The following is a 6,000-nucleotide window of genomic DNA, read 5'->3' as shown; positions in this document are numbered from 1 at the left end:
CCATCCCAACAAGAGTTATATGTTCAGACTAAGAATGTACTGTTATGATTTCACTGCACCAACATTTTCACCTGATTTGAACCCAAACCTCAATTCCTCCATCAACCCCACACCTGTACCTGCCCAGGCACTTTCCTATATTGTCTATTGCAGCTTTATTTTCTGTATCTACATGTTTGCCTGTTTTAGTAACTTGTTTTTAGACTTTTGGCTTCCTGCCTCATCCCTTCTGGTCTTGTGTGCCTCCGCTGACTGCCTACCTGTTGCTGACCTGTTTCTATCTGACTAGCAAAGCTTTTGTACTACAACTCCTACTTGCTGATTTTGCTTCTGGGTCTCAATCCTGAATGGTTACAGCAAATGTAGGGGCAGAGAGCATAGAAAAGACATGCAAACAACGGCAGGAGAATTTGTGATTTTCATCCACCCATCTGCCCATTCACTTCTTAACCGGGTCCACGTTGTGGTGACAGCTTGCTGAGCAAGGTAGACTAGTTGTCCTGTTCCTCCTGGGGAATTACATTTCAATCTTTATTTAACCTTTAGTGGAAATATTGACTCCAGTATCTTTTGGCCAATAAATAATTCAAGTTATACAAGCATGACACCATAAAACCAATTCAGGTGAAGGGTTCATATTTGCTTGAGGTATTTTTCAAAGCACAACTGTCTAGGTTTTGTGGGGGATTTGCAGCTTCTACACAGGAAAGTAGGAGCTTGTAAAAAGCACCGGAGGATATTATTATATCCTTTTTGTTTCACTGCAGGCTGTTAAGGTTAAACACAAAATAATCCAAACTCATCCAAATGTTAAGTTCCACATTAAAATTCATCAGCCATTAAGGTCATTAAAATGGCAAGTTTATTTTAAAGCATTCTATTAAAAAAATGGATAATGCATTATCTTTGTAGACCATACAGAAACACTTTGTTTCAATGTTTCCAGAGTGTGAGTAGAAGAGTGTTGAGGTTATTGCAGGTCGGTTGAAGTCAGCCCTTCTGAATATAAATGTGTAAACCTTGCTTGCTCACAAAGCATCAGTATGCAGCGAGTGAAAGAAAGCAATTTGATAAATTGTAGCTGTACATCTTCCACATGTCATGTATTATGTGAATAAATGTCTCAAATTGCTGCACAATTGGAAAAAAAAGCAAGTCTGGCATGTCTGAGACTTCAGGTGTGCCCCTGACGCTTGTCTCAGCCTGGTGTCTAAAATATATCAATTATTGGTGGACTGCCCACTTTCCTCTATTTAAGGAGATCTTAAATTGTCATTTGGCTACATCAAATACAGGCTTATGAGATGCATCAGCATTCTTATCAATTCCCTTTGTGTTTTTTAGTGCCAAGACAGGTGTTATCTCTGTTCCACAGCACCATCCCAACATGAAAGCATGATCTCAGAAGCAAGTGATTGCTGATGATCAAATAATCACCTGCTGGGCAGAAAACAACATGATAATTTCATCTCTGTTGCCCCTTTGCACTCATATACTCGAGAGTGGAGTAGATCTAAAGCAGCATCAAGCTTAATCCTCAGACTGTTGTGTTTTCAAAACACCCAGGAGGAACAGACATCTTAAATTCTTTAAGCTGTTTCATTATGTTTAACAGGCACTTAAAGACAAGCTCGCACATTCTCGTATTTGATCCAATGAATGTTTTGAATGTGGAGAATATTTATAAATTAAAGCCCTTTCTGAAACCTAGGATGTGAGAATTATTACCGTTTTGCAATACTTGCATTATTCTCTATACTGTAACTAATAAATAAAACATCATAGAAATATAACATTAATGTTTAAGTTACTGAACACCCCCTTCATCTACTGTACTTACAGTATCTTCTCCCCTGCTCTGAATATACTCTATGTTCCTGGTGCTCATTGTCAAGAAAAAATGACTCATCATTTCATGCATTCCCTGGTGCCTGCAGCAATTTAATAATGTGTAGATTAGAATATAAATCCCTTTAGAAAAGCTTGACAACATTTTAAAGATATGTTCTGCAACAGCAGTGGTCTAATGACGGTTGTACATTGTATCTTTTCATGTGTTTAACTGTTTGTGCTTAGTTTATGTATCTGTATGTCTTATTAGTTGGTGATACAAACTGCCCATACAAAACCCAAAACCCAAAACCAATATCTGTAAGAGTTGTTTTTTAAGCTCGTTGAGCCCCACATGTCAAGTACCATTATGTACTGTACTTCCAGTAGGTTCAATAGAAGGCAGAAGTCTCACATATCTCCAACACTCTGCAACTAACCCCTAAACAATTTTGATAAAAAAAACGTTATATGTTAAGTTACATTTTTTTGGAGCGGACTGTTATCAAATGTCACACAGGACCCTTTAACAGCAGTTAATGGGTCACTGGCATTGCATCATGGTACAACTAACTCACAGAGAGAAGAAAAACTCTTAAGAATCATTAATAATTGAGTAAAATCACTGGATCCCTTCAAACCCAACTTTTAGACCTTTACAGTCATGCAGTACACTTCAGCACTTAAGGACACTTCACATCACCTTCCCCACTCCTTTCTGCTACTCCCATTAGGCAGTTGCTACAGAGCACCTCTGGCCAAAAAGCAAACTTCCAATATCTTTATTTCCCAGTGCAATATCCATTTTGAACAAGGCCAAACAGACGGCCACCTGCTCTTTTGACCTTCACCAAGGAGTTTACGATTTTGTCTGTGTTTGTCAGGTCAGGCACGATTTTTATAAAACTTGATGGAAGGTTAAAGCCCGGGCTAAGGAAGAACCCAATATTTTTTGCATAAATACACACATTATGTTTCACTTTATTTAACATCGCAAGATAGGCAAATTGTGGTGCATTCATCGGGTGTCAGGATAGTCTGAAATATTAGTGCTCAAAATGGAAAATTCACATCTTTTGGAAGCAGATATCAACATGGTGTTTAAACACTCTGAGAAACAAAATAAGTCTTTGTTGAGTCCTTGTTGTTTTCACAATATGATTTAAAGCTCACTTAACACACTTACGTAAGTCGGAAGAACCACTTACCAAGACAGGCCCGTGTTTGTAACATCGGTGAACTGTGGATAAAAGACAGATGCACAAAAGTTGTTAGTGACAGGAACAAATTCACTGTACAGTAGTTGTAGTGCAACAGCAGTCGAGTGAGTCCCTGAACAGGAAGGGGTTCAGTATGTGACTCAAGGACACTTCAGCAGCAGCAGGGCTTATTTTAAACTGATGGACACACAGCGGGGCTCTGGCTTATACAGCAGCCTCACCATCCACCACTATCCGGCCTATCTTGGTGGAGCCTCTGTTAAGTGGAATTGGATGGATGTACCCTGCTGCCTTCTTTATCTTTCCAACACTCTTTTTATATATATCCATCTATCTATTTGTATTTTCTATCCCTTGCTCTCTTAAACAAACAGACGAAGACACACAGGTCTCTCTGTCCCAGTGGGATCTTTCTACAGTCAGCCTCTGACCTGCTGCAGAGACCGGGTGTCTCGGAGCAGCTGTTTCAGCTCCAGACTCAGCGGACTCCTTCAGGAGAAAAATAATGTTGATGATCCGCTTACGATCTGTTGCCTGCTGTCTACTTGTCTGCCTCTATCTCGCCATTGTTGGTTGTTTTGCAAGTTTAGGCCACTCACATTTCACTATTTTTTTCCAAATTATCCCTGACATTTCTCTTCACTGACATAACACTGCAGGTGTATTCAGAACACCTGTTCCAACATTTTTCTTGAAGAACCATCAGCACCCTCCTGGAATAATATGTTTGGCAAAAAAACTGTAGCTTGTGCCTGCAGGATGAAGCCATTACTTTCCTTGAATGATTCACAGAGCCCAGAGCTAGACAGGGGCCATAGAACATGCCAAGCATAATATATATTTACTGTTTCGGTGCTCTAAGCAAGCTGTTGTCAGCTGGATACAATTACTGACAGAAACTCCAGGTCAAAAAATCAAAAGGATTCAGGTAAGGCTTGCTTCCAGAGAGCATGAAATAGCTACCCTGTAGCTCTTTACAGTCACAACACAACCACAGAGGAAGAAACAGAGTGACAAACGGCCATCATTAATCCAATGGTTTTCAACGTTGTTGGCTTGTCATCCCTTGAATTGAAGCCATATCTATTTGCTACCCTTTGTCAGGTTGCATATTTTTAGTTGTGACAAGTTGAGGTCAACTAAAGACAGTAGTGCAGTAAATTGATGCAGTGATCTTAGTCTCTAGACTAGAGGAAACGTTTCTGAGCACTATCTTCTCAAACGCCCTTAAGAAACTTTTGACCCTGAGATTGGGAATCACTGATTTATTCTAATGTATGGTTTGACTAAAAGAGAGTTTTGGTTTATTTAATTGCATAACAGCAGCTGTATTTTCAAGTAGCTGTTAAAGTAGCCTAGTAATTGATTTTGTTGCTGTCAGTGGGTAGAGAAAATAAAATCAGTGACCTGGTTTTCGTAAAAAAAAAAGAAAGAAAACAAGCTGTCAGGTTGGAGAGCTGCCTGCACTGACCGGGACTTTGGCTGCCAGCTGCAGAATCTCATGAAAACTATATAACATTGCAAATGTGCCTAATGCTTGAAGTCTATGTAAATCATAGTTTCAGTCAGAACACTAAAAATAGCTCAAACCTAGCCAAAGGCTTGTTTTTCTAAAAAAAAAAAACACAGCGAAAACAGTGTTGCATCGTGGCTCTCCACAGTTGGTTCAATATCAAAGCCTTAACCTGTTTTGATACCGGCAGCCGGTCTGTCATGTGGGGGAGACGGCAAGGTCGTCTGGGTAAATCCAGTGGAGATGCAGCAGACCTCGGTGCTGTTTGTTTGTTGGCAGGCGGGTCCATCTGGCGGGCAGCGGAAGGATTGCTCATGTGGAGACGCTACAGTAAATGAACATTTTCCTTTTTCTAGCTCTCTCATCGTCTAAGCGTGAACTGTTAATTCCTTGAACCGTCTCATTGCACACTTTCTCCATTGTGTTCAGTCCGAATGAAAGTTAACGTACCTTTCCCAAATCGTAATAATACAGCCCTCCGGACATTGGGTAGGTAGTAGGTAGTGGTTGAAAAACCTTATTTACATACGCGTAATGAAATGCTACTTCCTCTGTTGATAACCGAATTAAGCCATATCATTCGACCTTTAGGCAGTTTGGAAAACAAAACGTTTTGCTAAAATGTGTTCAAAAACATAACAATTAACGTAATTTTCTTAAACTTTTAACACCTTGTTTGTTTACTACTACGTACATGAGTGTGTATCACCGTGTATGGCTGACACTGCCCACCCGCGGTGCTCGTCAGTTCTCACCGGAGTGTGTGGAACTCAAGCCCCCGGCCGGCCTACGAAGAATAGCGGTCGTTAAATATTCATCCTCCGTTCCCGGTGGCACACTTTTCCTCTCCACTGACAGACCCCTGCTGCTCTGAGCCCCGCCAGAGCAGTGGTGAGGAACTATGTAAAGATTACCAAAATGTAAACGGGATTTATTTTAGTTTTTTGATTTTTTTTCATCGTTTCCTTTTGGATCAACTGAGGATGAGGAAACGTGACTACGGAGCTCCGGTGTGGGTGTGCTGGTGGAAAGGTAAGATGCATGCTTTCCTCCTCCAGCCCTTGTGGTCCACACATAAATTGTCAATCCGTTTGCCTGCACACTTTGGTTTATCTACTCGTCTCTTGCAATATAGATCCTAGAGTTGTGTATCTCCTCTCAAGTAATTACAAGAAGATTACATCATTAAAAGCAATGGAAAATGCTTATGTAGCATGTGTTGCACAAGCCTAACACTTGCTGCAGGCCTGTAAACTTACCTCAACTCCAAACTAACCTATTAGGAGTGCTGCAGGTGTAATGCTGGTCCACTAGATAGCAGCAGATTGCTGTGTGTGTGTGTGTGTGTGTGTGTGTGTGTGTGTGTGTGTGTGTGTGTGTGTGTGTGTGTGTGTGTGTGTGTGTGTGTGTGTGACAAAGATGGTCTCCTGCTCCCCC

Source organism: Trematomus bernacchii, unplaced genomic scaffold, assembly GCF_902827165.1.
Source record: "Trematomus bernacchii unplaced genomic scaffold, fTreBer1.1, whole genome shotgun sequence".
Classification (NCBI taxonomy): domain Eukaryota; kingdom Metazoa; phylum Chordata; class Actinopteri; order Perciformes; family Nototheniidae; genus Trematomus; species Trematomus bernacchii.
This window is presented reverse-complemented; position numbering follows the sequence as displayed.